Genomic DNA, 20,287 nt, shown 5'->3' with positions numbered 1-20,287 from the left:
GTCTGACAGGGAAGTTAGACATGTGACTTGCTGGATTGCATGCAATTTTCTTCCTACTTATTATTTAGAATTCACACAATGCATACTTTTTTCCCAATGCACACCATCCAGCCTACATTCCTGACATCAATGGGATTATTTTAACTCTACAATAAACCCCAAAATTACAATAAAACGTGGTTCTCTGTCTGTAGGAATATTACCAGTCTGGAAAATGTCTCTTCCTATCCTGTCTCCTCTGGATTCTTTTTTCCTGATATCCCCATCATTTGACAGATTGGTTCCCAAAAGATTGTCCAACTGCAAGCATTGTCATTAAGTGAACAATGCATTTATTATGGATCTCTGTCAGTTTTGCATATGTTCCTGCAAAGATCTCCCCTCTTTCCGTGTGTGAGTAAGTGAGAGTTAGAAAAAGGGAAAAATGTATTTCTAAGCCACAATTTAAAGCTCCCAGGAGTACTGTTTGCATAATTTCTATAAAGTGGTATATTGTATTTTTGCTGAAAATACAAACCCACGTTAATAATTTGCACGAAGTATGGGGCTGGTGTTCCAAGACAGATGTAAAGCTTTTCTTCCTCCATTTCTTACGTGGTGACATGGCAATTTTAAAGTTAACCTATTCCATAGATTCTATGGAATGTTCATGAACAAATGCCAATAGATATTGACTTTCTTGCTCACTTTTCATCTTTGGACAGTATTAGTGTTTATTTAATGCAGACACCCATGGCATTTTATGTAAGATGATCACATCCCCTTCTTCTCTGAAACATACCTGGCAACATTTGTGGGGCTGTATGAATGACAGGTGTTTCTTTTTTGGAAATGGGGAGAGAAGAGGATCGTGTGGGAAAACATGGTTTAAGGAAAGGGACTATGCTGATTGATGCACACTTCTTCAAAAACATATGATGATGATTATAATAATTATTGCTGTTATTGTTTATTTATATAGTGTCAACAAGTACATGGTGCTTCAAAATTAAAGAAAAACAAAAACCAAATGAGCTGTGTGCTTTTGTTGTTATATAGAAAATCCAAATTTCAGGGTGATCTGAAAGCCAAGTTGTCTCAGTTTTGTTGAGCCCATCAATCTAGTTGACTACATATTGGTATGCCAAGCATGGGTTTGAGAAATCATAATTATATATTCAGAATGCAATGTGAGCAAATATCATGAAGTGAAGGTAGCAATACTGTCTCGTGCTGCATTAGGAATTTGTATAAAGAGGTTTTTTTTTAACCTCCGTATACTTTTTTCAGTTTTGCCCCAGAGTATGAAACCAAGTAGCTTTGAAATCTTCTAAATAGTGCTAGCTTCAATTCAGATACCTGGAGTTCTTAAGCAAGATCTCATCCAACTTGTCACATGCTTTTTAGGGCCATATATATATTTTTTGCCAAGTCATTCTATTTTTCACTGTGCACATGATGCTTCATTTACACTAATTTAAGAGCACTTAATATTCTAAATATTGGCCTTGCCTTTTTCCTTCCCAGACTATTTTGGATTTATTTATATATCCTATGTTCAAGGTAATCAGCAATTTTAAACATGTGTTTTAATTCAATCGGCCAATAAAAGTTTTGTACGTAATGCCTTTTTAATTATATGCCATCGCAGCTATAGTTACTTATGTAAAGAATGATGTTTTCTTTCACAGCTCAATTTTTATTGAAAGATTTTATCTACCATATAAGAATATGGGCTTTGATATGACCCATGGATAAATCAAGTGTCATTCCGTAGAGAGGAGAAAATGCCAGTGCTACATCAGAGGACTTAAATGCCCCTGGCTACCACCACCATTTTCCCACCCAGGCGTTCAAAAAGGCCAGAAAGGATGCTACAGTCAAGATTAGAGGGCTTGGTGATTCTTTAAGATTATCCCAAATGTCCAACTCTCACCACTCTTTTCAGAGATGGTTCCTTACATTGGCCCATGGATAAGTTGACTCAGGTTTTTTCCTGTCAATTTTTGTTGAAACATACACGAATATACATCAAAATCTTTTCCCTTACTTGAGAACCATATATAGACTTAGGAGTCCTGGTTTTAACTTTTTTGTAACAGCCACCCCAACTTCTGTCTCATCCAGATGTGTTGGACTACAGGATTCTGTAATTCTAATATATCTGGAGGACACTGGCTTAGGGAGGACTGATTTGAGATATAGAGGTGATGTATAACATCTCAAAATAGTTTTACTGTTGTTCAAAGATAGCATTTCTCTTGTATTTGTTCATTGGAACATTCCTATTGCAATATCTGTGTACAATATTGAGTGTGGTGCCTATATGTCAAGAAATTTCTTCTGCGATTCCCAGCCTTTGGGGACTCTACCCAAGAAAAGTAGAGAATTATATCTTTGAGGGGATATCTTGTTCTTCACCCCAATCAAAATCATTTGATGATTTGTGCATTTGTTTCTCTGCCCAGTGAAGAAATGTGAGATCACCTCCAGCTTTAAGGCAGTGATTCCAGATGTGTTGGAGTTTGGGAATGGGACAGCTCAAAACTTTGGAAACCTTTGTATTCTTGTACTTTGTCCAAGGTTTGAGCACTTGCCATACCCTGGCAATGGGAATGGTTAAAAACACATTCCATAGATCACTGCTTTTTCCAGCAACCACTGCCCCTTCTGCTCTGCTTTGATCAAAATGCACATCATCAACTCAAAGAAGGGGTTGTTGTTACGTTATATGAATAGTTGGAATGAGTGTAAATTCCTCTAGATTCCTGGAATTGTGTTTAAAGAAATTGTGCAGATTTTTGGTCTTCCTAGAAGGATTTGGCTTATTTCTCAGATTTGCCCTTTGAGAACATTTTGTTGTTGTTGTTGTTTGCCATCAAGTCAACTTCAACATGTTTTTTTGTGTGTGTGTGTGTCAGGAGCAACCGGAGTTGCTTCTGGAGTGAGAGAATTGGCCGTCTGCAAGGACGTTGCCCAGGGGGACGCCCAGATGTTTTTGATGTTTTACCATCCTTGTGGGAGGCTTCTCTCATGTCCCCGCATGGAGCTGGAGCTGATAGAGGGAGCTCATCCGCACTCTCCCCGGGTGGGATTCGAACCTGGCAGCTTTCAGGTCAGCAACCCAACCTTCAAGTCACGAGGCTTTTATCCCCTTGGCCACTGGAGGCTCTTGTGACACTATGATAGAGAAACCTCTAAGATCCCTGGTAATCCACTGCCCTGCCATAGCTTTTTTATTGAGTTAATCCACCTTTAGTGTTGTCTCCTTCTTTTCCTCCTTAATTAATTAATTAATTATTATTATTAATAAAACTTTATTTATATCCTGCCATCATCTTCCCGAAGGGACTTGGGGCAGTTTACAAAGGCACTCCAGGGTGCACGTATAACATACAGCAGGTAGAAACGGTACATACGTATAAAACAAGTCACATAAAATTATAACAACAACCCCTTTCAGCGCATACAGCATAAAATCAAAATAATACTATTTTAAAATCAACAGTAGATAAAACTAGCTGCCATCAATTCACAAAGTGCCAACTTCATATAAGCCCATTCAGCCTACTCGAGGTCAAAAGCCTGTTTGAACATCCATGTTTTCAGGTTCCTTCCTTACCAAGTATTAATTTATTTTCCATTGAGTCACATTGTCTTATAATATGATAAAATTACAACAAGCCCAGTTGTGACTCAGGGACAGCTTAGGCCTCATTTGCTGTAAGATTTCTTGATTTCTTTGTTTAATCAGGCCATGATATCTGTTGAATTGTTCTCCAGTTCCACTTTTCATATGACTTGATTTTATTCCTGTAGGGCTTCTTCCAGTTTTCAAAACCATACATAGAAATTGAAACTACTTTGGTCTAGATGATGTTGACTTGAGTATTACCTTTCCTTCATAGAATGTTAGTTCTGGGACCAAGGGACACATAGCATGTGGCTCTGTGCTTCTCTTCTCCATACACTGGTTTCTTCAGGAGATGGAATGAAAAGGAGCAATTATTTTCGTCAACAGCCAGTAGAGGACCTTCCTCCACTACTAATGGAACTAGTGAGACTGAGATTAATACCAGCTCCAGCCTGGCATAGTTGGTCCAAAGGCCCATCTCTGGGACCATTAGGGTAACTGAGGAGATCTTCATCTGATAAATAAAAAATCACACCTGGGGCTCAACCTATCCACAGAACGCTTGCTTTCAAGCTCGATCCGGAGCAGGAACATTGGCAGTGACAGATTTATGCTCTTGAAGTTGTCAGTGGATGTAAATGAGGTTCCAGGGCCAACTTGTCCTGTTTGCTAGCCATGGGACACCTCCACCCAGTGCTAGCCAGAACATCTGGGGTGTCAGATTGCCCTGTTCATCAAAATGTTTTAATAATGGGCACATATACACTGACTACTTAACACAGTTTCAACAGTTTCAAACCATATTGAAAAAAGTAGTTTCAATATGATGATTACATAGGAAATCATGGAATCAGTTTGGGGCCGGATGGTAATTGCACAACCCACAGAGAACTGATGTGCATTAAGAACTTCCTTTTGCTTAGTTTTGTGGATGTTTGTTGTCTAGCTGCTACAGTTTGAAGCTAGCTATGAACTGTATTAGATGGTCAATGTGGCTAGGGCAGATGGCTAATATTCAGTTGCTGGAGAATGGGGTGGATGTGGATGTGGATGGAGCAGAGCCAAGGCCTTGTATTCCATAGTATTCCATTTTCAGTCCTATTGTCTGTGGGGTACAGCAAGAACAATAGTATAATCAACACAGTACCAGGGATAAAGATAAAAAAATTCTTCACCCATTGAGAAGCATATCCCAGCATCCAAAAGACTCTCAGAGGCTCTCCTTGGACCTTAGGATAATTCCCTGCTTTAGTGACACAATGATATATTTGATACAAGTAATTGGCTCAGGAATCAAAACTTTATTTCATTTTCTGATGCAGAGAAAGTGAGACTTATTAATATGCTTCAATTTATTTGTGTATATGGAAACATAGATAAAGCTAAAGGTTTTCCCTTGACATTAAGTCTAGTTGTGTCCAGCATTGTGGGTTGGTGCTCATCTCCATTTCTAAGCTGAAGAGCCAGTGTGGTCCATAGACACCTCCAAAGTCAGGTGGCCAGCATGACTTCATGGAGTGCCGTTACCTTTCTGCTGGAGTGGTACTTATTGATCTATTCACATTTGCATGTTTTTGAACTGCTAAGTTGGCAGAAGCTAAGGCTAACAGCAGGCGCTCATTCTACTCCCTGGATTCAAACTACCAACCTATTAGCAAGTTCAGCAGCTCACCAGGGGCTCACATGGAAACATAACCTTATTACCATCCTGTACAATTTGCTTTGTTTGTTATGTGCCTTCCAGTAGTGTCTGACCAATGGTGACCCTATCATGGGATTTTCTTTAGAGAGGGACTTGCATTTCTTTCCTCTGGAGACAGAGAATCTGGGTTTCTATGGCTGAGCAGCAGAGGCAGTTCAACCACCAGGCCAACTAGGCAGTTGCCTGTGGTGCCATCTTGTTGGGGGCACCATCGAGGCAACTCCTGTCTCCTGCGGCCTGCCTCCACAAGGTATTGAACTGCTTTTTCTGTTGATTTGTTCTAAAACATGATATTTTAGTGCTTAATTTGTAAAATCTTAATGTAATTTGATGTTTAATAGTCTTTTTCTTAATCCCTCCTTATTATCAAAAATGTTCGCTTATCCAACACTTTTATTTTTCAGTGATTGGTTTGGGAGGGGGGGGGCGCCAAAATTCTGTTCGCCTACACTTGAAAAATACCTAGGGCCGGCTCTGCTGAGCAGTGATTCAAACTCTAATCTCCAGAATCATAGCCCAGCACTCAAGCTCTCTCAACTTGTTTCCTGTTCATTTTAGGCAGAACTCTCCTGCAAACAGCCACATTTCCAAAAGCTTACAACCAACTCACATATTCCAACTCCAGAGATACTCTTCAAATCAGATAATCAACAGCAGCCTGGCTCTCCACCATCCCCATTTTTCTCATGTATGCACAATGATTAGCGGAGGGAGTAAGCTTTCCCATTCTGTCTGTAGTAATTGGTCTCAATGCAACTTGGAAAGAGGAAGGAGAAGGAAGAATCTTCCCTTTCCCTTTTACCATAGATTGATTATTTTGTCTGGAAAGCCAAGCAAATCCCACTTCCTTACTTCCTACTATGCCCCTGGGCTTGGCGAGTGGAGGCAGTTTGATTGATAGGGCCAAACAGAGTAATGGACAGTGCTTGTGCCAGACATGACAAAGAGGCAAAAAGTAGTCTGACACAAGCAGTCTCTGATGGATGTCAACATTAATTATTCACCTAGCCGGATGAACCTTCAACAGTTCCTGTGGAGCGGTATGAGAATTTCATAATGAAAATATTGTGGTTTGTGGGGGTCTCTCAGTGAATTAGGGTCTGTTTATTCCTACTGGGAACTGAGGAATAGTGCCTTTCTGTGAATTTACTTTCTGGAGTGGTTTTGTCAGGTACTGTAAAATTATTGAATTATACTCTCTAGATGTTTGGTATCTTGATGTTTTAATTACTATCTCCCCACCATCATATTACAGTTTTAGTAGAGTATTGTTTTATTTTAAAATGAAATTTGTATGGCAGTGAAGGGAGTGTGAACTGAATATATAGTATTCCAAATACAGTGGGCCCCTGGTATCCATTGGGGATTGGTTCCTGGACCTCCCATGGATACTAAAATTTGTAAGTGTTTAAGTTCCATTATATACAATGGTGTAATAAAATGGTGCCTCTTACACAAAATGTTTCCCTTTTGGAATTCAATATATACAGTGATACCTTGACTTAAGTTTAATTCATTCTGTGACTTAGCTCTTAATCAAAACATTCTTATTTCAAAATAAACTTTCCCATTGAAATGCATTGAAATCCAGTTAATCCATTCTGGCCCCCCAAAACTCCACCCCATTTTTTTTGTTATGTGTTTTTAAATAAGAAAATGTACTTTATAAATAACAAATAATGGATAAATTCACATGGAACAATAAAAAAAGAAAAAAATCAACTTTAAAATGGTAGAAGCACAAAGTTGTGGCAAGGAAACACAAAGCACAAAGTGAAGAGACCAGAAGTATCATTTTCTTCACCCTGTTCTCATTCCAGCCTCTCCCTCCCTCCCTCTCTTCATGAAGCCAAATGTATCAGGAATAAAAACCACACAAAATCAACTAAACCAAAGTTCCTCAAAGTGGACAAGAGCAAAGCAGACAGCAATCTTACAAAGTGATCAAGAGCATGAGGCACAGAGGCTGCTCCCTTGAAGCCCGAAATACCTGAACTCTTGTGCTAGCACTCTCTCTGGTGCTAGTTCTTAACTCAAAATGTGGCTTGTATGTCAAAGCAAACCCTTAACTCAAAATGCTCTTAAGTTAGGATCAGTTATATTTTGGTGTTTTTTTTTAAAGGAGAGGTTTTTTTTGTGTTTGTTTTCCAGCTACTGTTTGTGTCTGTGCATATAATAATAAGCTCATTTTCTCTTGTAGAACTAGGGAACCTGAGCCCTCCTGTGATTTGTTGAACTGCAGCTCCCAGCATCCTTCACTACTATTCTTGTGGCTATGGCTGATGAGAATCGCAGCTCAGCGGCATTCCTGGAGGGCCAGAGGTTCCAGCCTGGTTCTATAAGTAGTCAGTGGAAGATGTGTGATTGAGATGATGGTGCTGAAACCCTCCCAGAGCAGGAGAACCAACAGAATCCCATTTCTCTGTCATTCTCTTTTCAAGTCATCCATGATGGGGACTAAGAACCCATTTCATGCCTAGGCCTGAACATGGATTGAAATGGGTCTAGGAAGATATTCATTTGCATCCAACAGTTTCTGAAGTATTATCACCACAGAGCACCTTTGCATTAATATTATTTTTCTTTCCAGTCTCTTTGTTTGTTTGTTTTTTCAACCAGCAACAGTTAACAACTTTTCTACCTATGAGTACAAAAGCGCCACCATCTGTCGAGGGTGCTTTGAATGCGATTTTTCTGCTTCTTGGCAGGGGTTGGACTGGATGGCCCACAAGGTCTCTTCGAACTCTATGATTCTATGAGTCTGTGAACCTTTGCTAAAAGAGCTGTCCAAAGTGCTGAGAGCTATCCCCAAGAGATACCGGAAAGCTCCTTTAAAGGTCTGACTAAAACTCAAGTGGATTTACTGCCTCATTGATGTGAGAGCCACCATGAGCTCACCACTGCCGCCAACTGGATGTTCCCCTTACCAGTCCTCTTTATAATGCCCTAGTTGTTTATTTTTGTTGTTTCAAGTGGGAATCCAGCTCAGCCACCAAACAGATGGTTGAATATACAGAGCCTTACCGGTTTCCTGAGGTAATTCCGACCTCAAGAGCTTAGATCATAAGGTTGTTTTCTTAATCTTCGCCAACCACCATTTCTGGTGAAAATAATAATTTTGCCTATCGATTTCAATAGAGCCTTACCTTATCATGATATGTTGACAAAGTCTTCTTTCATTGTGTAATCGAAGTTTTTCGTCGGTGGAATCACTCCTAAGGAGAGAATGCTTCTGGAACATGGCCATACAGCCCGGAAAACTCACAGCAACCCATTCTTCTTTCATTCCCTACTGTCAAGTCCCGTGCCCTTCCATGTTCCGGGATAGCAGCCATCCCATTTCTTTTCCCCTTTTCTACTCAGCTTCTTTCCGCAGTCTTCCTTCTGTTTCCCTGTGCCGCTGCAACAGACTCTGTCTCATGGACAATTACTGGAAGAGGTCTTGCACCATGTGATGGCTTGAGTGGGACTCAATTTCGGAAGCACAGAGAAACAGAGAGAAGACAGTGTCTGATGAGGTCTTATTCCCATTTCTCTCCAGTTCCAAAAAAAAGTTTGATAAGAAAATCTACTGCTGAAGTTCAGTCCAACATAGGTGTCTTCTGACTACTAACTGACTGTAGTTCACAGGAAAAACAAGCTTAATATGTTTTTCACAACACTATTGACTAAGAAGCACAGTAGAGGTTGCCCTGGGAGTCATTTACAGGGCAAGAGGTCAGCTCTCGCATTACTAGTTCAAGATTCATGAAATGAGTCAAGAGGAGATAGAACCAATTTACAATTTCTAGCTGGACCAGAAATCAGTGTGGTTAACAAGCAGCTGCAATTTTAATGCCCTTTACCATCTGCCCCCCCCCCCCACCACCATTTTTGAACACCCAGTCTGTAACAGGTTTGCCGTAACTTTGATAAGATTATTGAGCAGCTGCCACGTTTCCATATATAAAATGTAATCCATCAGAAATTACTTATGATTACATCCAGATTGAAATCAATGGTGCTTAAGGCAACTGTGACTCAATTCCATTCCTTTGCACACCCCACCCCGCCCCACCCACTCTCTAATTTGAAGTTTCTGTGTGTCTGTCTTTCTGTTACACTATGCCAATCTACATGCTTGATCCAGAGTTATCAGATTTGGACTGCTATCTAATGAAACCAAATCTAAGAGTAACAATAGTACATTTTCATTATGTAATTCTCAAACAAATGCTTGAAGTATCCATAATATTTTGTTAATTTATGAAATGATTTGATCCAAACTTGATATTAATATTGAGGTTAATATTGTGAACCCTTTCAGGCTAGATACAAGCAAACTTTGAGTTGTATGTGTGTGTGTGGAAAATTGCTATTTTTGGTCTGTTTTGCTTTAACTTTACTGTGAAACAAATTTAAGGTGCTGCCAGTCAATTTTTTGTTTCAAATCATAAATGAAATGATCAGCTTTGGGCAGTACTGGGCAAAGCCTCCTCACTTACCCAAATACACACAGAGAGAGAAGGACTCCAAAATATTTTTTTGAAAAAGTGAAGTCAAGATTTTTTTTGCTATAAAGAATACACCTAATGAAATCATGGCCTTTTCAATATTAGCATCCATAAGACTTCCAAAATGAAAGAAGAGAGATCCCATTTTACCAGAAGAAGGCTACAACAGATTGAGAAGCCACCGTCGTCGTGTTAACCATGCCACTGGTTGGGACCCTCATTCTGTGAAGACTGTGTGTGGATCGGCTGTGCACCGACCTCCACACATTAAAAAAATGCACGCATAGGCATTTTCCAAGAACTTGGAATGCCATCATACTCAGACAATGAGGAATTACCTAAGTAAGTCCAGATGTTAATATTAATAACATATTATGGCAAAATTCAGTGTCAACGCAACAATGATAAAATACAACTATCGATTGAATCATAAAAATGCAATAACATTAACATTAAAACATAGAGTTAAAAACATATTAATTTAAACATTAAAATAACATAATCCAAAAATCAAAGTTCAGGGCCATTCCAATATCAATCTTTATTGCATGTAATCTCTGATTATTTCTTTTATTGCTTATTGCCCGAAGGCCTGGTCACATAGCCAAGTTTTTACTTTTCTTCTGAAGGCCAGAAGGGAGGGTGCTGATCTAATTTCATTGGGGAGGGAATTCTGCAGTTGAGAAGCCACCACTGAGAAGGTCCTGTCTCTCGTTCCCGTCAGTCGTGTCTGTAAAGCAGGAGGGACTGAGAACAGGGCCTCCCCGGATGATCTTAATCTCCGAGGTGGTTCATAGAGGGATATACATTCAGACTGGTAAGGTGGGCCAGAACCGTTTAGGGCTTTATAGGCTAAAGCCAACACTTTGAATTGAGTTGCAATCCAACAATAACTGGAGAGACTCTCAATTCCCATCCCTGCTGTAAACATATTACTTACTGTAAGAGGTGCAATTTTTAATAAATAACAATGTTTTATGTGTTGTCGAAGGCTTCCATGGCTGGGATCACAGGGTTGTTGTATGTTTTCCGGGCTGTATGGCCATGTTCCAGAAGTATTCTCTTTTGACGTTTTGCCCACATCTATGGCAGGCATCCCCAGAGGTAGTGAGGTATACCATAGGTACCTCACAACTTCACAACCTCTGAGGATGCCTGCCATAGATGTGGGCAAAACGTCAAAAGAGAATACTTCTGGAACATGGCCATACAGCCTGGAAAACATACAACAACCCCAACAATGTTTTATTTGGTAAACTTTGATCCCTCTGTCATGCCAATGAACAGATCCTTGCTGATATCTGGAGCTACAGCGTAATAATCACATACATCTGGTTAGAATAATCTCAGCTTTTGTCTCAAAACCTTCAGTATTTGTCTATGGCAGTGGTTCTCAATCCACAGATTTTTTGGCCTACAACTCCCAGAAATCCTAGCCAGTTTAGCAGCTTTGGGATTTCTGGGAGTTGAAGGCCAAAACATCTGGGAACCCACAGTTCCTAATGCTGCCAAAAAGGTTTCCTAATATCTTGTTACCCATGCGAATGGATGAAAATGCTAAGTATAGTAAGTGATTTTTCAGCAAATATGGGCCTGATGCAGTGCCTTTGAAAAATGTTAATTTAGGAAGTGCTGGGAGATGAGATCACCAAATAAAAATAATGCATCCATATTAAGCTATTTATGGAATTAGTTCATTATGTCAATTACCATCAATACATTACATTGTAAATAGAAACATGATAATTTAAGTCCTTAAAAATTTAATGAATGAATGAAATTAGCTAGAAATGGACAACTTCTTCCAGTTACCCTCACAAAATAATAAACTAGACCAAATTTGGAGAAGTTACATTGTTGAGGCTTGACAATTATTAATATTTGAAATTGAGAGTAGAAAAGACTGTTGTTATTGTGATTTTGCACATTTTTCCTACTTGACAAATTGCACACAGAAGCCATTCTTACAAATGTGAGGACTCTTCCTGAAAGGAAGAGGAAGTACAGTATTGTGTTGTTTCGTAAACAAGCACACGGTATTTCATCTGCTCCAACGAGAACAAAACAAATGAGAATTTACAATCCTAATCAAAAGTCTGATTTGGGGTGATGATATTTCATGCATACAGTACAGAAACAGATATTGTGTAGATGAAGATCCGTCTGCTCTAAGCTTTTGTGAACTGTTTCATCTGCCAGTCGTGCAGAACACAAATGGACTGCATTACATACAGCCATGAATGTCTTTAAAACGGCTCTGAAGAGTTCCCTATCCCAACCTGGGCTGGGGGTGGGGAGGCTGCAGATAATTAGAGAGCGAGAGTTAAAGTATATTATAACTGGAGAGTGTTAGCCCTCAGGGTATTTTGTAATGAGTTTTGCCTTAGATTCACAGTGCCTTTTTTTCTCTCCATGTGGTTGAGCATTTGGTTTCTTCCCTTCTGCTTTTCTTACTCAGCAAGTTTTGACAGGCCTTACCTTTTCGTTTTGTTTTTTGTAGTCATGGGAAATGACGGGATTAAATTTCCAGCTTTCATTATGTTGGGCTGGTGCTAAAGACTCCACTTAATGGATTCTGTTCCAGCATTTTGCTACTATTGTAAATTTGTTTTGTTGATTCAGCAACCTATAGTAGTAAAGGTAAAGGTTTTCCCCTGACGTTAAGTCCAGTCATGTCTGACTCTGGGGGTTGGTGCTCATCTCCATTTCTAAGCCGAAGAGCCGGCGTTGTCCGTAGACACCTCCAAGATCATGTGGCCGGCATGACTGCATGGAGCGCCGTTACCTTCCCGCCGGAGCGGTACCTATTGATCTACTCACATTGGCATGTTTTCGAACTGCTAGGTTGGCAGAAGCTGGAGCTAACAGCGGCCGCTCCCGGGGTTTGAACCTGGGACCTTTCGGTCTGCAAGTTCAGCAGCTCAGTGCTTTAACACACTTCACCACCGGGGTTCCTCAGCAATCTATAACAAATGAATATATTTTCTCTCTTTTTAAAAGTGACAAACTATCCAAACTTTTATCAACAGAGATACTGAGGCTTTTAGGAACATAAGATCAAATGGCGTACAGGGAGTATACAACCCCCCGTTGCGTCAGCTACGCTGGCTGCCAGTCTACTACCGAGCACAATTCAAAGTGCTGGCTTTAGCCTATAAAGCCCCAAACCAGTGGTTTTCAACCTGGGGTCCCCAGATGTTTTTGGCCTACAACTCCCAGAAATCCCAGCCAATTTACCGGATGTTAGGATTTCTGGGAGTGGAATTTATTTACAGTAGAGTCTCACTTATCCAACACTCGCTTATCCAACGTTCTGGATTATCCAACACATTTTTGTAGTCAATGTTTTCAATACATCGTGATATTTTGGTGCTAAATTCGTAAATACAGTAATTACTACATAGCATTACTGCATATTGAACTACTTTTTCTGTCAAATTTGTTGTTAAACATGATGTTTTGATGCTTAATTTGTAAAATCATAACCTAATTTGATGTTTAATAGGCTTTTCCTTAATCCCTCCTTATTATCCAACATATTCTCTTATCCAACATTCTGCCGGCCCGTTTATGTTGGATAAGTGAGACTCTACTGTATTTATCTTATATCTGCCCCAAAGGGGACTCAAGGCAGTTTACATATGGCAACATTAGATGCCTTAAAATACATACAGAGACTTAGAGACTTAACATCAATTAAATTTAAAATTAATACATATTAAACATTTAAAACATTGAAGGCTAAAAGCATCTGGGGACCCCAGGTTGAGAACCACTGCCCTAAACGGTTCCGGCATAGTTTACCTGTTCAAACTCATCTCCCCCTATGAACCATCTTGGAGATTAAGATCCTCCGGGAAGGCCCTGCTCTCGGTCCCACCTCTTTCACAGGCACGACTGGTCGGGACGAGAGACAGGGCCTTCTCAGTGGTGGCCTCTTCGCTATGGAACTCCTTCCCCAGTGAAATCAAATCAGCGCTCTCCCTCTGGACCTTCAGAAAGAAGGTGAAGACATGGCTATGGGACCAAGCCTTTGGTCAATAAAGTAATGCAGTGCTAGAAATTGATATGGAATATGTACAATTGACAACTGGAATGACTTTGGATTACAATTTTGGACTGTGTAGTTTTTAAATGTTGTTGCTGAGATGTTTTAATTCTATGATTTTAATGCAATTATTTTTAATTGATCGTTTGTTTTATATGGCATTGAATTGTAGCCTATTTGTAAGGCTGCTCTGAGTCCCTTCCGGGGTGAGAAGGATGGGATATAAATATGGTAAACAAATAAGTAAATGAATAAATAAACAGGCCCAATATTCTTGTCAGTAACAACATAAAACGGGGTGCAGGCACAGCTTGGAAAAATTACCACGTAGATTGCAACACCCAGAATCTTTGCTAGCCTGGTCGTTAGTGTTGTGAATCTCCTTCCCCTAGTCCACAAAGCCATTTTTCTAAGGACCTTATCAGACGTCTAGAGATAAAACGGGGGACAGGAGGGGAAATCGTGGGGCAGCGGAAGGAACCATCAGGCTCTATTCCGTCTCGTCAGGGTCCAAATGTGATCAATTACCTCAGACAGATGAGAGTTCTTTCTCCCAACTTGGACTTTCCATACTTTTACTAGTTTCCAACAGACCTCACACATCTGAGGATGCCTGCCATAGATGTGGGTGAAACGTCAGGAGAGAATGCTTCTGGAACATGGCAATACAGCTTGGAAAACTCACACCACCCCAATGATTCCGGCTATGAAAGCCTTCGACAGCACAAAGCCAGAGACTGCAAGCTATATTTCAAAGGAAGGAACTAGAAAAACCACTTCTGACTATTCCTAACCTGAGAAAACCCTGTGAAATTCATGGGGCTGCCATAAGTCGATGGGGAACTTGAAGGCACGACAAATACACAATCTCTCATACACATGTGTTCTCATTTGCTTTTGATGTAATGTAGCTGTTGCTGACTCAGCACCACCACATTCTTTCTTTTCTTTTCTTCTTTCCCTCCCTGCAGGCAGATGGGTCATCATTGCTGAGCAATCAGTCTGCCTTTTTAAAAGCCATTACCTCTTCTCCATGTGGCTTTCCTACATTCCAGATGGGAATGGGGGAGCTGAGAGGGAGAGAGAAGCATTCAAGTCTTTATCAAATGGCTGAGCTGCAATGTGCAAACAAGCAGCCTCTATAAACTTTACTATTGCTATGTTTTATTGAGTGTGAGATACATGGGATTTAACATCACTGCAAATTCACGTCTGGAAGAAAAGTCCAGCAAGCAGAAAGGGAAAGAAGGAAAACACTGGCTAAGCAATCATTGTGATGTTTTGAAGCTTACAGGGCTTTTACTGGGCTTTTGTTTCTTTTTTGGTTAATCAGGAGTCAGGGAAGAGAGAGCCATAGGGCAAAGGATTAGATCTCACTATTATTCTGCTTTATGAGCTGCTGGAGGGAGAAGTCAGCAGTGCAACACAATGATACCCAGGTATTGCTGTCACTGGCCTCTCTTTTTTTCCTGACAGCTTGATGAAGGGCACAGCTGCACACAAAAACTATATAGGTTATAGCTATCATAACATTCCCCAAAGAATCCTGGGGTTGCAGTTTGGTGAAGCTGTGAAACATTATATAATAAGAAATAGTAGTTTCCTTCACAAAGTCTAAAACTATTCCCTGGGAAAAATCAGGTTTAAAAGATATGTTGCGTGATTTTAGCTTCTGCAAGAACCGCAGGTTTGGAGCCTGGTGAATCAAGTTTCCAAAAGGCCAGATAAGACATAGACAGGATATAGGCAAAATCAGAGGCTTTATTCTCAATGGCCAAAGAGGATGTCAGCAGAGACAGTGCTACAAAGAACTGACATACCACAATTGTGAATACATAAGTATATGTATAACACTTTCACATCTATTCAAGAATACTGTGCTGCCTTCTGATTGGTCCAAAATGTGGCTGGCTAGAAACCATTCCCCGATTGGTCTGGAGCTCCATTTGGCACCATAGCTGGTTGGCCTCGGCCATGGTGGGAAATTTTAATAAACTAGCATTGAATAGTTTATCAGGTCCCCGGTGATGCGGCAGGTTAAACTGCTGAGCTGCAGAACTTTCTGACTGAAAAGTTGGTGGCTCGAATCCAGGGAGCGGGGTGAGCTCCCACTGTTTGCCTGAGCTTCTGCCAACCTAGCAGTTCAAAAACATGCAAATGTGAGTAGATCAATAGGTACTGGTCCAGCAGGAAGGTAACAGCGCTCTATGCAATCATGCCGGCCAATGACCTTGGAGGTGTCTGCAGACAATGGCAGCTCTTCAGCTTAGAAATGGAGATGAGCACCAACCCCAGAGTCAGACATGACTAGACTAAATGTCAGGGAATTTTTTTTACCTTTACTTATCATTGGGTTATTTTGAAGAATTGTGTCTGTTTATTGATCCATCAAGGAGAGGGGGACGATTGGAAAGGAATGAGATGTGGCAAGAGATAATGGGCTGAGATGGGTTTTGATATCCCAATTCTAGTTAATACAATGGGTACCTGTCAGGTAAACGAAAAGGTGCTCAGGGTGCTGGCTATTTTAATAGGAGCCCCAGGAGAGGGGCTGGTTTGGTGATAGAGTTTAGAATGGCTCCTATGGGAAGATACTTCCTTTAGATAGCCCCGGCCCAAGCTATACAGGGCTTAATAGTTTAAAAACGTATGCTCTGAATTGTGCCCAGAAATGGACCATTTGTTAGTCATGTAACCAGCCACTATCAACAGTCTCTACTGTTGTGCATTGCCCTGTTTAAAGAGGAATAATTATAAGTTTGTGTTGTCGAAGGCTTTCATGGCCAGAATCACAGGGTTGTTGTATGTCTTTCGGGCTGTGTGGCCATGTTCCAGAAGCATTCTCTCCTGACGTTTCGCCCACATCTATGGCAGGCATCCTCAGAGGTTGTGAGGTATGGATAAACTAAGTCAGGAAAGGAAAGAATATATATCTGTGTAGAGTCCAAGGTGTGGCAAGAGTTCTTTGTCACTGGGAGCCAGCATTAATGTTTCAGTTAATCACCCTAATTGGCACTGGAAATGTTTTGTCCCTTGCCTGGGGGCATCCTTTGTTCAGTCAAGTCCTCATTGTGTTGGTTCCCATCTACTGTTTTGATTTTGGAGTTTTGTAATACTGGTAGCCAGATTTTGTTCATTTTCATGGTTTCTTCCTTTCTGTTGAAGTTGTCCACATGCTTGTGGACTCTACACAGATATATATTCTTTCCTTTCCTGACTTAGTTTATCCATACCTCACAACCTCTGAGGATGCCTGCCATAGATGTGGGCGAAACGTCAGGAGAGAATGCTTCTGGAACATGGCCACACAGCCCGAAAGACATACAACAACCCCAATTATAAGTTTGCTGTCATAGAAAAAGCCAGAGCAGGATTAACGCCCTATAAAGTCACATTCAACATGTTGAAAAATGGTGTTCATGGAAGGAAGTGAAAAAAAGGCAGTGTTGTTGATTAGCAACCACAGCCCCAGCATGTCTTTCTGTAGTTCTCCTTTTAGGACAGCAATAAAGACAAACACAAAGTCATGGGATGGGAAGGCTAAATGTGGCATAATAGCTCCATTTATTTTCCTTTCACACTCTACACATTAAATGCTGGCACCTTAGAGCTGACAGATAAACAAACTGTCCTCTCTTTTAGAGAAGACTCGAACAGAGTTGCACGTTCTCAGCTTTGCAGACCAAAAATGAACAAACATGGATGTATGTACTAGAGAGAGCAAGAAACTGAGCTCTAAAGTACAACACAGGATAAGAGAGAGACGCCTCCAAGTAATGGAGGCCTTAAACCTCTTATTGATTTTGCTAAGTTGCTGTCAGACTAGTGACAGTTAGAACTTGCAGAGAACAGAGCCTATAAAAGATTTTTTCTGAGGATTACAACTCCCAGAATCACCCAAGACAGCATGGCTATAAGGAACTTAATGTTGTATATTGCAACTTTTTTGCGCAAACAAAGCATTCACTACATACTATCCTCTCAATAGAGACATCCAGGGCTTGCATGTTAGCTTTTGATTCTACCCCCTTCTTAAATGAACACAAACTGCTTTTGCGCTTTGAACCCAATTTGCAGCATTTGATGTGAACTGAGGACAAGGCAGAAAGTGGAAGGAGGAGAACAGAAACTGGGATACTTTAAAAACAGCTGGAAAAAGAAGGATAACAGAAGATTAATTGAGACCGTCGTAAACAAATTATGCCAGTTGGAGGGTATGCAATTTATAGTCCACCATTCCATGTTCAAGGGACTAACAGAAATAAAAGATGCAAATAAAAACCAGCATTCTAGTTAAAATCTCTAAATCATGAAAAGCATATGAATCTATCAAAACAAAAAGAAAACAAAGAGAACATGTACTGTCATAAAGTCCCAATACAAGTGCGTTGTACAATTACACTTGCGTTGTATTTTTCTAGGCACAAAATTGCTCATACATAGTGTGAACTGATATATAGTAAGACTGCAGGAAAGCCTGAAACAGAACTTAATTTTCTACCTCCTGGGAATCATCTCCATGTGTTCTTCATCAGAAATTAGTTCTTGACAAAGCACTGGCTTGAAAAGGAAACTAGGGCTAAATGATAAATGACTCAATTAGGAAATCATTATAGTCCGAAATACAGCCAGCCCCAGTTGATCCATAGGTTCTGCATCCACAGATTCAGCCAACTACAGTTTGAAATGATTTGGGGTGGAGGGAGGAAATTCCCAAAAGCAGTCCTTGATTTTGCAGTATGCCGAGCACTACACTGAACTTAAATTTCCACAAGTGACTCACACATGGGGTGTACTGTGTCTGCACAGTGATCATTTAGATGTGATCATTCTGATGATTTCTGCAATCTCAATTCCTTTCCTCATCTAATGGGAACAGGGACAGGGCATCAACAGATGAGGGAAGAAAGGAGGGTGTGCGGGATGCCATGGGGCGCCCTTCGTGCCTGCTGTTTCGCTAGCAATTGCTGGCAAAATGGCACAGGGGGGAGAGATGTGTGAAGAGGTCCTTGGAAATATTTTGGCTTTCTTCTTTCATTTTTCACTTGTCATTGTCTGGACTTTTTCATTTGGCTTTATAAGAACTGATCAATCGCCTTTGGTGTCTCTTAGGCCCTTTCTACACTGATATAAAATATAAATTATCTGCCTTGAACTGGATTATATGGCAATGTAGAAGGGGCCTTCGTGATTTGTTTCCCATGACCTACTATGGCTCCATCCACGGGAATTGTGCCTCCCATGAGGTGAAAATAATTAAATGGGATGGTCATTCACACTGCCTATTGTGCCTTGGAGAAGGCCATACTGTTGCGTCTTGCATCCACAGCAAGATGTGTACTCTACAAATGTGTAAAAACTGCTATTTCAGGATCTTTGTGAACAGGCCCTGTCTGCTTTGGACAATCCCACTGACATGAGTTGTGAATCACATCAATCCTCTTTGGCTTCTACTGCCTTCAATTCATCTGTCTATCTGACAGTAAAGAGATCTCTCCAGGAGTCTGGCAATCATTAAGAAAAGTCCAAGAATTGTTCTAAGTGTCCTGAATTCAACTTATTTATTCAATCCAATACTCCTTCGGTATCAATGCAAGCATTCAAGGAGGAGCCTCAGTCAGTTTGTAGGGACATAATTGTTGTGTGGCTATTTCTCCTTCCTTAAATATTGTGGGTTACTTGCTTGAAGCAACATTGGATTAGTTACTACAATGTGAACTGACATTTTAGTGAAGTCTTTTGGCCAGTGCACGTTTGGATGGTGAAAAAATTTTTAGGACCTTATCAGACAAGCAGGGGACAGTGGGGGAAATCTTGGTTCAGCAGAAGGAACCATCACACACTGTTCCCTCCCGTCGGGGTCCGTCCTCTGCCTTGCCACATAGTTTACCTGTCTGTCCCCTCTTCCTCTTTGCTTCTGTTCTTTTCTTCAATGAGGAGTCGGATGTACACTTGACTCTTCCAGGCTCAGCTGCCACAATACTGCTGCCACGGAGTCCCATGGAGTCCTTCCAGAAGTAGCCCTGTGTCATGTAATGGGTTTCTGAGGACTTCATGCCAAAAACAGAGATAAGTTCCTCTCGTTTCATCTGATGAAGTCCTAAGTCTGATGATGTCTGACCACTGGAAGGCTTAGATTTTGCTAATCTCATCCATTATGGCAAGATGATTCTTCATCTCCAATTAGAGACTGTTTGCTCCACCATGACTCCTCCTTCTATAGGTGGGCAGGAAGCAAGGAGTCAACTAGTAAAGGTTTCCCCCTGACATTAAGTTTGGTTGTGTCCGACTCTGTGGGTTGGTGTTCATCTCCATTCCTAAGCCGAAGAGCCAGTGTTGTCCAGTGTTGTCCTAGGGCATGTGGCCGGCTGACTGCATGAAGCACTGGAAGGTGGCGAGGTGAAATTAGATCAGTAAAAGATCTCTGTTTT

General features: G+C 40.7%; 1 long non-coding RNA gene across 6 annotated transcripts in view; it reads left to right on the top strand.

Moving 5' to 3' along the window:
* The window catches only part of LOC103279415 (uncharacterized), a 162,380-nt gene that overhangs the window by 93,600 nt on the left and 48,493 nt on the right, over positions 1 to 20,287 (top strand). The window lies entirely within an intron of this gene.

This window comes from Anolis carolinensis, chromosome 2 (assembly GCF_035594765.1).
Source record: "Anolis carolinensis isolate JA03-04 chromosome 2, rAnoCar3.1.pri, whole genome shotgun sequence".
Taxonomy (NCBI): Eukaryota; Metazoa; Chordata; class Lepidosauria; order Squamata; family Dactyloidae; genus Anolis; species Anolis carolinensis.
The sequence above is the reverse complement of the archived record's forward strand: the minus strand, read 5'-3'. Positions and strand labels throughout refer to the sequence as shown.